This window comes from Hevea brasiliensis, chromosome 8, assembly GCF_030052815.1.
Source record: "Hevea brasiliensis isolate MT/VB/25A 57/8 chromosome 8, ASM3005281v1, whole genome shotgun sequence".
Lineage (NCBI taxonomy): Eukaryota > Viridiplantae > Streptophyta > Magnoliopsida > Malpighiales > Euphorbiaceae > Hevea > Hevea brasiliensis.
Window position 1 is genome coordinate 85701579 of NC_079500.1, and position 12567 is coordinate 85714145.

Consider the following 12567-nt stretch of genomic DNA (forward strand, 5'->3'; position numbering starts at 1 on the left):
TGGGTGGTTCAAGGTTTGGCTTTTAATTCTGCAATTGTTGTATGATCTAAGGCCTATTCTTTGACTAATTAAAGTGTTTAATTAGTTGTTTTAATCACACAATTAAATTATGATTCAAATCAGAATTTTAAAAATTGTTTGAATGTGATTCAAATCTGAATTTTAAAAGTTGTTTGAATGTGATTCAAATCTGAATTTTTAAAATTGTTTGAATCATATTTAAATCTGATTTTTTAAAATTGATTCAATAAAATTCAGATCTGATTTTTTAAAAAATATTTGAATGTGATTCAAATCTGATTTTTTAAAAAATGTTTGAATGTGATTCAAATCTGAATTTTTGAAGTTGTTTGAATGTGATTCAAATCTGAATTTTTGAAGTTGTTTGAATGTGATTCAAATCTGAATTTTTAAATTTGTTTGAATGAGATTCAAATCTGAATTTTTAAATTTATTTGAATCATATTCAAATCTGGATTTTAAGTTGAATATGAGATATTCAATTTAATTTAAGTATGTATATTTTATTTAATTGTTAAATAGTGATATGCATGATGGATGATCATGGACTATAAAAGACCAATGTGATTGGATTTATTTCTTTTATGTTTCTTTGGGATTGTAAATTAATTAATTTATTTTAATTTATTTTGGGCATGTATTATTAAGTTTGTAATAATTTTTGGGTTGTAATTTCATTTATTTAAGTTCTTGTAAATTCGCCTTGGTATGCCAAGGATTACTATGTAATATTGGATTGCAAGAAGTTCAAGGAGGTCAAGAGCATTGGTGGGACGGTGGGAGGAATTCAATATCAAGTGTTGATTATGTACTCCTTCAGCAACTCTTGTAAAATGAATGAATGAAATGCACCTAGGAATGCCCTGATTCAATTCTTGGTGGCTCAGAATTGAATCCCTTAGAAAGTCCATGATCATACCATATTTACTGCTTATCCATGAATGCATGAGATGTATGGGAATGTATGCAATTATATGATATATGCATGCTAAATGGATAATGTGCAAAGTGAGACCTTAATAGTAATTAGAATGACCATAAAATCTTCCAAACAAATGATTAAGTTGGAAATGCTATAATTAAAGTAATTATAACATAGGCCCTCCATTGGGGCAATTATTTTAAGAAATTTTAAATAGTTGCATAAGATGCAATTAATTTAAGAGATTTTCTTAAGAATAATTGTTAAGCATGAGATGTTGTAAATATGTAAATGGTTTAGTGGCCAATATTGGATGTACCTGAGGACATTAAAATTATTTGCATAATTACTGGCTCAATGGGATCAATTTAACTAATGCAAGATAAGTCAATAATGGATGTACCTGAGATTTTGAGCATTAGGGGCTAGGTAAAGGATTGAACCTCACATGAGATGTGATGGGCAAGGAGTTGCTCACTTATAGTTTATTGTAATTCCAATAATGGATGTACCTGAGGATGATCAATAGAATTATAAGAATTCAATCACCCACTAGAAATCCATCCAACTAGGATTTCCGTTTTCTACTTTGGAAGTGTAGGATTCGCTAAGTTAGTGGGAGGACCAATTTGATTAAAAGACCATAATCATATTTGGTTAATTACATGATACATTTACTAATTAATTTGGTTATTTCTGCAATTAATTTTCTGATAATAATGAGCATAGAACAACTACCACCATCCAATATCCTTGCAAGCATACTTGATCGCAATAGGTTGACAGGACCTAATCATGCGATTGGCTAAGAAATTTGAAACTTGTCTTGAACCTTGAACATATAGGATATGTTCTAGATTCAAATGTTCCTGGTCCCTTACCTCCAGAGGCCACACAAGAGGAACATGAAACTTTGGACAAGTGGAAGGAGCATGTTATGAGACCTAAGTGTTACATGTTTGCTTCCATGAGTAATGAGTTACAGAAGCAACATGAGAACATGCAGAGTGCGAGTGAGATCCTCCTTCACCTACAAGAGTTGTATGGTGAGCACAAAGAGAATGCTAGGTATGAGATATCTTGACACTATTCCGTATGAGGATGTCCGAGGGATGTAATGTTGGGGATCATGTCCACAAGATGATTCGGCTAATTGAGCAGTTGGAACATCTTGACTTCAACATGGATTTCCAACTACAGACGGATTTGATCCTTCAGTCCCTTCCTGAGTCTTTTGGGAATTTTGTGACAAATTTTCATATGACTAAACAGGAATGCACCTTAGCTGGTTTACTCAACATGCTGGTTATTGCCCAAAAGAATATGCTAGGCAATAAAGGAAAAGAGGTAGCTTTGGTTGCATTTTCTTCTGCTGGAAGGTCCAACAAGAAGAAGGGCAATAAGAAAAAGAAACCTCAGATTCCTGGTCCTTCCAAGAAAATAGCTAAACAGAAAAGGAAGACTAAAGCTGATAAAGGCAAAGGAAAGTGTTTCCATTGCCAATAGGAAAGTGTTTCCATTGCCAGTAAGAAAGTGTTTCCACTGGCTAGAGTATAGCAATCTAAATGAATGCAATGCCATGGTGAAAACCAACTCAAGTTCAAAATATATTTGGCACTTAAGGTTATGTCATGTTGCAGAAGATAGGATTGCAAAACTGGAGAAAATGGGGATTCTATCCTCATTGGGCTCGGAGCCTACTCCAACTTGTGAATCTTGCCTTCAAGTCAAAATGACTAGAACACCCTTTGTTGGACAAGGGCTAAGAGCTGAAAATATTTTGGAACTAATACATAGTGATGTATGTGGTCCGTTTAAAGAAATGGCTAGAGGGGGCTTTCATTATTTTATTACCTTTACTGATGATAAATCAAGGTTTGGGTATTTGTATTTGATGAAATACAAACATGAATCCTTTGAAAAGTTTAAAGAATTTAAATCTGAAGTAGAAAATCAAACAGGAAAGAGTATTAAAGCTCTTCGATCAGATCGTGGAGGTGAATATTTGAGTACTGAATATGATGAATACTTGAGAGAGCATGGCATTGTTTCTCAGCTGACTCCTCTAGGAACGCCACAGCTGAATGGTGTATCTGAAAGGAGAAATCGTACCCTATTGGATATGATACGTATTATGATGAGCTATACTGATATGCCAATCTCCTTTTGGGGATTTGCATTAGAATCAGCTTTATATATTCTGAATAGGATTCCATCAAAATCAGTTTCTTCCACACCTTATGAGATATGGCATGGAAGAAAACCAAGTCTTAAGCATGTTAAGATTTGGGATTGTCTAGCTTATATCAAAAAGTTGAACACTGATAAATTGGAGACCAAATCAAAAAAGGGTCGATTTGTTGGATATCCAAAAGATAGTTTTGGATATTATTTTTATTTGCCTACTTCACAAAAGGTTGTGATAAGTAGAGATGCCACATTTCTTGAACAACAGTTTGTTCAAAAAGGAGGCAAAGGAAGGCAAATAGAATTAGAATTGAAGAATTCTGACCAACCAACAGATCAGATGGATATAGATCCATCTAGTCAACCAATACCCGTTGATGAAACATCTACAGCTGTTCCTCGTAGAACAACCAGGGTATCTCACCCACCAGTGAGATATGGTTTTCTTTATGAAGAAGAACAAGAGTTGTCTACTCATGAAGAAGTAGATCATGGAAATGATCCACTTACCTATGAAGAAGCTATATCAGATATAGACTCTTCAAAATGGATTGATGCTATGAAATCCGAGATTGATTCCATGTATAAGAATCAAGTTTGGGATCTTGTTGACCCACCTGAAGGTATTATACCTATAGGGAACAAATGGGTTTTCAAGAAGAAAATTGGTTCTGATGGAAAGGTAGAGACCTATAAGGCAAGGCTAGTAGCGAAAGGGTTTCGCCAATGGCAAGGAATCGACTATGAGGAGATTTTCTCGCCTGTTGCCATGCTTAAATCAATTAGGATTTTATTAGCAATAGCTGCGTACTATGATTATGAGATTTGGCAGATGGATGTCAAAACAGCTTTTCTCAATGGATACATTGAAGAAAACATTTTCATGGAACAACCTAAGGGATTTGAATCCCAAGATGGTTCCAAGGTATGCAAGCTAAAGCGATCCATTTATGGGTTGAAACAAGCTTCGAGGAGTTGGAACATCCGTTTTGATGAAGCCATTAAATCTTTTGGTTTTATAAAAAAATGAGGATGAGCCATGTGTATATAAGAAGGTTAGTGACAGTGCTATCACTTTCCTTGTCTTATATGTGGATGACATACTGTTGATGGGTAATGATACAGGTATGTTGATGACTATAAAGGTATGGTTGTCAAATACATTCTCCATGAAAGACTTAGGGGAGGCAACCTATATTCTTGGGATTCGCATCTATAGAGATAGAGCGAAAAGAATAATTGGTTTATCCCAAAGTCTATACTTGGAAAAGGTGTTAAAGAGGTTTAACATGCTTGATTCCAAGAGAGGATTGTTACCAGTGAGACATGGTATCCACCTTTCTAAAGAGATGTCTCCAAAGACACCTGAAGAAAGAGATAAGATGGCCAGATTCCATATGCTTGGCTATTGGAAGTTTAATGTATGCAATGTTGTGTACTAGGCCTGATATCGCATATGTCGTTAGTTTGACTAGCGGTATCAATCCAATCCAGTTTGGAACATCTGGATAGTCGTCAAGAATATCCTTAAGTACTTGAGAAGAACTAAGGATTTATTCTTGATTTATGGAGGTGGAGACTTGCAATTGGATGGTTATACCGATTCGATTTCCAATCGATATCGATGATAAAAAGTCTACCTCTGGATATGTGTTCATTTGTAATGGAGGTGCGATCGGTTGGAAGAGTTCCAAACAGAGCACGATCGCAGATTCCACTCATCGAGGTCGAGTATATTCTCGCATCATATGCCGCAAAAGAAGTCGCTTTGGATAAAGAAGTTCGTGATGTAACTTACAAGAGTTCCTTCCATTGAGTCGCCAGTTCCATTACACGCGTGACAATAATGGAGCAAATCATACTGAGCTAAGGAACCAAGGTCTCACCCAAAATCCAAACACATAGAAAGGCACTACCACATTATCGGAGATATAGTTGGGCAAGGCGATATAGCCATGCAGAAAATAACATCGCCTAAAAATTCAGTGATCCATTCACTAAGCTTTTGTCACAAGTTCGATTAGACCGACATCTTGAGAAGATAGGTCTAAGGTATTGTAATGAATGGCTCTAGTGCTAGTGGGAGATTGTTAGTAGTATGCCCTAGAGCATATCATTTAGTATGTATCTTGTACATATTTTTAATAATAAAAGGCATTTCCACTTTTCCGTTTACATAATATATTTATGTGTAATAGAAAAGGTCCATTGATATTTTGTTAGAAATATTATTCTTAAGTTGTTAAGAATATGAGTGACAATATTTCTAGCACAAAGTATCATAAATAGGTTCACAATCGAGGATACTTCATAATAAGGACATGACTTATCCGTAAAGATTGTATTCATGTTTGTTCCCAAGTTATTTATATGAGATATAAATAAGATGGAATGGTGAGTCTCATGCCATATAACAAACTTGATAGGCACTTATAAATGATAAGTAGGCGAACCGGTGACACTTATGACAAGCACATGGAGTTTACTCTTGTCAATGTTTTGTCATAAATCATATCGTGCATATAATCTTTAGACACGAGATAGCACAGCTTATCTTGTATATAGGTAGTTTGAGTTTGATATCGCTTTCATACTTGTACTGTGTATGGGTATATGGGCATGTGTTGGCTCCTACTAGTTATATATGGAGGTAGGTGTTGATCAAGATGGAATCTGTTCTCTAAGTAAATAGAGTTAAAATCCTATGTTCATTTAATTGTTCTTGATGTTTCAAGTTCTGCCAGACAGATAGATTTATTCGTAAAAGAGTTTCGATGAGAAAATCTTTTAATCAAGAACTGGAAGTAAAAGAGAACATAATATTCATAGCAAATGGAGTTTGACATAAACCATGACTCAATATTGAGTTGGGATTTTGTAACAGAGAGATTCTAGTGCATGGTAACATATGATTATAGGTTCATTTAAGGTAAACCTTATTACTAATTGGGTGGCCATGGCATGCTATGCTAGGTGTTAACCATGGTCTATGAGGTTCATAAAATGATTTAGAGAAATCATTTATGGTAAGAAAGAGTTCTGATGATATTAAGAGTTGATATCATGTCTCATTGCCAATTAGTGATGAGCCTAGTAAGTCACACACATACACAAGTTATCACCTATTTAAATATGATTTAATTAATTAATTAAAGAGTTTAATTGATTAATTAAATAGGTTTGGTTTGCAATTAGATTGCAAAGTCCCTAGCATGACTTGAAACCAAATCTAGATTATTGGATGTGTAGTATAAATTAAATTTATATTTAAAGTGTTTAAATATGAATTTAATTGATGAGAAATTAATTAATAGAGATTAATTAATTAATTTATATTTGATATAAAATAATTAGAAGAAGAAAAATAATTATTTTGGGTTAAGAACTCAAAATTAAGACACAGGGGCATTTTGGTCATTTCATTACAGTGACACGTGGCACCATGAGATGGTGACACATGGCATAACACATAAGCTTGCCAAATATTTTTTAATCATGTAAGATGATTAAAATCAAGATTAAATATAGGTTTGACACTTGGCACAATGTGATTGGGTCACTTAAACCTAGAGCTAATCAAAAGGTGACATGTGGCTAGGGTTTAATGTGTTAACCTAGCTATTTAAGTGTGGTTATGAAAAGAAAACATAACCAGCAGCCTCTCCTCTCATTTGTCACGCCACTTTGAGCCTCTCCAGCTATTCCTCTTCATCTCTCATCAATTCAAAGAGATTAGCCATCAATCTCTTGAATTAAGAACACTAGAAATTGTTTCTAGTGTCCTGTTTACATCTTTAATCTCTTAAAAGGCAGAACTTGAATTTCTAATTAATAGAAAAGGCTTTAGAAGCTGTTCAAGGGCTGCCATAGGTGTTCTTGGTGTGGACAAGCTAGAGGGACAATATTTGGTGTCCTGAAGACAAATCTCAAAGGCGCAGACACGCTGCAGCACATCAAGAGGTTAGTGTAATCGTTCTTGATTTAATCTAGGGTTCTAAAATTAATCTGATTAATTTTAAAATCTTAAATGGCAAATACAGATCCAAAAACATATTAAAAGAGTTTTAATATGTTGTTTATCATTGAAATCAAATAGATAAAAATAAATCTTGCATGGTGCATGTGACCCTAGGTGAAAATTTTTGAATTCAATGGTATAATCTTGTGTTTTTCACGCTTCCATTCCTTCATCAATATCATAACTTAGCATAAATCCAAAAATAAATTTAAATTCACTTTTACCTAGCTCTAATGTGCTAAACTTGATGTTCTTTAAAATTTGTGTTTTGGGGTTACTATTCACGATACTATTTAAGTCAATTTGTTGACTTTCTAAGGCTTAATAAGTATGGGAATTCCAACTTCACCCACATACCACATTTTGGTTACTAAATTTGTTGGTTTTGGTTGTTTACTCAAAATCTAAGTCTTTTAGGCAAATTTGCAAATTTTCAGTTTTAGTGTCTTAAGTTGCACTGTTCCATTGGTCATTTTTCTGTTAGAATTTGGCAAAACTTTCTTCACAGAAAATGTTCCCTATTGTCTTAACTTTATTCTCCTTTCTGAATCACTCCAATTGGAGTTTTGTAGCTCAAGTTATAGCCATTTGAATCATGGCTGCCGGATTGGACTTAACCCAGATTTCTGGACACCAAATTGGTTCTGGCAGTTTTAGGTCACTAAATTTGGGTGGCCAAATGACTTGGTTAAGGGCATAATTTCAGTTTTTGTTCTTTATAAAAGTTTTAGGTCTATATCTTAGCTGTCCACTAGTAAAATTTCAGGTCATTTAGACCTGCCTAGCCCAAGTTATGGCCAAATGAACAAACACTGTTCATTTGGTCATTTTATCTGAGTCGATCGCAAAAATCCGGATTTAGTCAATTTGTTCACTAGGTTTTGGTCACTTTTTGGGCATGATTCCTAAATGAAAAATGTTTCATTTTGTGTCTATTTTCATTCCCAATTGGTGTCATGCCAATTGGACTTGTAAATTTTCAGTTTTGGTCCCTTAAAGGGACCTTGGTCCTGCTACCTACAGCTTGACCACTTTCAATCGAAATTTAAACTCACTTCTAACATTTCCAACACGTCTCAATTGGTCACAATTGACCATTTTTCATCTCAAACAAGGTCAAACACAATATTTACTAATTCTCATATTTTTGTCTCCTAAACCCTAGGTGTCCAAAACCCTAGTTCACCAATTTGTTGCATTTAGCTAATTCAAAGCATATAACCATAATCATTCAACTCCTTGATGTTCATATTCACCTCTAATTCAATCAAACCCATGCAAATCATACCCCCACACATGCTGGCCGAATTTCCCTTTAGTCCCCTTAAGATGTTTTCTTTTCATTTTAAATGAATTTCTAAGTTTATTCAACTATAAACACAATTAAATCAACTAACAAATCAAGTTTAGTTTACTAACCTTATGCAGAATTTTTCCACCTCTCCAAACTTCTTCTTTCTTTTTCTTTTTGTTGTCAATCTCCTTATCAAGGTCTAGCTACAAGATTTAGTGATGAAGAGTAGGGTTTCTATGGTGAGAATTGGGGTTTCTTTAAGCTCAAAATGAGCTTTAATAGAGTTTGGTGAGGGAGAGGGTGAGAGAGAGAGAGGACGGCAAGGTTGAAGATAACTCTTTTTGTTTGTTTTTTTCTTCTTTTCTTTTATGTTTTTAGTCTTATGGAAGACCAAAAAATCAAATTAAATAAAATTTTAATTATAGTATTTATGGCATCATGCATGATGTCATGCATGATGTCATCTCTTTTCACTTTTTCAATTTTCTCTTTATTTTTCTATTAGTTCTTTAATTTAATTCTCGATTCCAAAATTTTCTTTTCTCCGATTTTATTTGACAGTTAGGTCAGGAGTCAGCTCTCAGGGTCAATTGACCAAATTGTCCCTCGCCGGTTCAACCCGATTTGCAATAATTCAATATTTCTTCCAGCTCTCTCACCTAATTATTTGACTGGCTTAACAATTCTTTTTCATGATTTTGTCTTTTCCACTGTGTTCGCAATAGTCCTAAGGACCGCAGCGTCACATTTTATGGTTCGAAATTTGAGTTTAAATTGACTTCACAATCCTTCCTGAGAAGGTCACCCATCGTTGTGACGCTCGGCTCATTTAACTTCTTATGTTCTGTTTTTCTTATTCATACTTAACTAATTGGCAATTACTAATTATTTGTGTTTATGGCTTCTCTAGTCATCTTAAGTGTGGTTCTAATCCTCTTAATTGTCCGGACCGGCTCCAGTCACCGGAATAGTGAAATATACCAAGCTATGCAAATAGGGGTGTTACAATTCTCCCCCCCTTAAAATAAATTTCGTTTCGAAATTTTACCTGGTATCAATCTCTGAACAGTTGTGGGTGCTGTCTCCTTATGTCCTCCTCTCGTTCCCAAGTAGCCTCCTGGCTCAAATGATAGTTCCGTAACACTTTCACTAATGGGATCTGCTTGTTCCGTAGCTGCTTCACCTCATAAGCCAGAATCTCTATGGGTTCTTTTTCATATGTGAGGGCTGGATTCACTTCAATTTCTTCTACTGGTAGGACATGAGATGGGTCTGATCAATACCTCCTCAACATAGACACATGGATGACATTATGTATCTTCTCCAACTCTAGAGGTAGTGCCAATCGATATGCCAAAGGACCCACTCTTTCCAAAACCTCATATGGCCCAATCAAACGAGGACTCAGTTTTCCCTTTCTGCTGAATCTCATAATTCTCTTCCAAGGAGAAACCTTGAGGAATACTTTCTCACCCACTGCATACTCAATATCCCTTCGCTTTAAATCAATGTAGGACTTCTGACGGTCTGATGCAGTCTTAAGTCGATCTCTGATCACCCTGATCTTCTCCTCAGTTTGCAGAACAATTTCGGGCCCAATCATCTTCCTTTTACCTACTTAATCCCAACACAAGGGAGTTCTATATTTTCTGCCATACAAAGCTTCATATGGAGGTATCCCAATGCTTGATTGGTAGCTGTTGTTGTAAGCAAACTCAATCAAAGGCAAGTGTGTGTCCCAACTGCCCTCAAATTCAATCACACAAGCCCATAGCATGTCCTCCAAGATCTGAATTACCCTTTCAAACTAGCCATCTGTCTGTGGGTGGAATGTCATACTGAAGTTCAATCTAGTTCCTAGGGATCTCTGAAGACAACCCCAAAATCTAGAAGTGAACCTAGGATCTCTGTCTGATACGATGGATACTGGCACTCCATGTAGTCTCACAATTTCATCAATGTATAACTTGGCCAATCTTTCTAAACTGTAGTCCATCTGAACTGGTAGAAAATGAGCAGACTTGGTCAGTCTATCAACAATGACCCATACTACATCATGACTCTTCTGTGTCCTCAGAAGTCCCATCACAAAATCCATCATTATTCTCTCCCATTTCCATTCTGGTACTGGTAGTGGATGTAACAACCCAGCGGGTACTTGATGTTTTACCTTCACTTGCTGACAAGTTAGGCATTTAGAAACAAACTCAGCCACATCTCTTTTCATACCCATCCACCAGTAATACTCCTTTAGCCCTCTATACATTTTTGTGCCACCAGGGTGCATAGCAAAAGGAGACTCATGTGCTTCCTTCAAAATGATCCGCCTCAAATCAACATCATTAGGAACACACATTCTGCCCTGGTGTAGCAGTAGACCATCATCTCTTATTGAAAATTCTAGTTTCTTGCCCTGCCAGACTTCTTCTAACAGCTTCTAATATATCTGATCATTCTAAGCAGCCATTATGATCTGATCAATTAATACTGGCTGTACATGCCATGCAACTGTTGTTTGCCCCTCATCATTAATCTCTAAACTGGCATGTAATAATCTTAACTCATATACCATAGACAAAGGAGTAGCCCGTAGACTTGCCATAGTCTTGCGACTTAAGGCATCAGCCACTACATTAGCTTTCCCTGACTGATAGTCTATCAGACAGTCATAGTCTTTTATTAACTCTAACCATCTCCTCTGTCTCAAATTCAACTCTTTTTGGGTGCCCAAATACTTCAAACTCTTATGATCTATATAGATGTAGCACTTTTCCCCATACAAATAGTGTTTCCAGATCTTAAGAGCAAACACAATAGCTACAAGCTCCAAATCAAGTGTCGAATAATTCCTCTCATGCGGTTTCAGCTGGCGTGATGCATAGGCAATGACATTTCGATCTTGCATCATTACACAACCTAACCCATTGTGAGAAGCATCACTGTAAACCATATATTCTTTACCCGGAGTAGGTAAAGTTAGGACTGGAGCCTCAGTCAAACACCTCTTCAATTCATCAAAACTCTGTTGGCATTTATCCGTCCACTGAAATTTCACATCTTTTCAAAGTAACTTGGTCAATGGAGATGCCAACATGGAGAATCCCTTCACAAACCAATGGTAGTATCCAGCTAAACCCAGAAAACTGCGAATCTCAGTGATATTCCTGGATGGTCTCCAATTAAGGACAGCTTCTATCTTGCTAGGATCTACCTTAATACCTTATGCTGATACTACATGCCCCAAGAAAGATATTTCTTTCAGCCAAAATTCACACTTCGACAATTTGGTGTATAGCTGTTTCTCCCTCAAAGTCTGCAGTATAATCCGTAGATGTTTATCATACTCTTCTGCACTCCTCGAATAGACCAATATATCATCTATGAATACCACAACAAACTGGTCGAGGTATGGTCTGAAGATAGTGTTCATAAGATCCATAAAAGCAGCCGGAGCATTAGTTAACCTGAATGGCATGACCAAGAACTCATAATGGCCATAATGGGTTCTGAAGGCAGTTTTAGGAATACTCTGCTTTTATACTTTCAGCTGATAATAACCTGATCTCAGGTCAATTTTAGAGAACACAGCTGCACCCCTTAACTGATCAAATAAGTCATCAATGCGGGGCAAGGGATATCTATTCTTTATTGTCACCTTATTCAATTGCCGGTAGTCAATACATAAGTGGAGAGTGTCATCCTTCTTCTTAAGAAACAACACTGGCGCTCCCCAAGGTGACACACTAGGGCGGATAAAGCCCTTGTCAAACAGCTCTTACAACTGCACTTTCAACTCTTTCAATTCTGCAGGTGCCATTCTATATGGTGTTATGGAGATTGGGTCCACACTAAGCATAACATTAATCTCAAACTGCACCTCTCTTTCTGGAGGTAATCCTGGCAGTTCATCAAGAAACACATTCGAAAAGTCACATACCGTAGGGATGTCCCTCAGTGCTGGACTCCCCACTTGGGTGTCTATCACATGTGCCAAGTATGCTTCACACCCCTTTCTGATCATCCTTCTAGCTAGTGTAGCCAAAATAATGTTTGATGGCAGTAAATGCCTCTCCCCATGTATTACCACATCACCGTATAGAGGGAGACCAAAAGTGACTGTCTTCA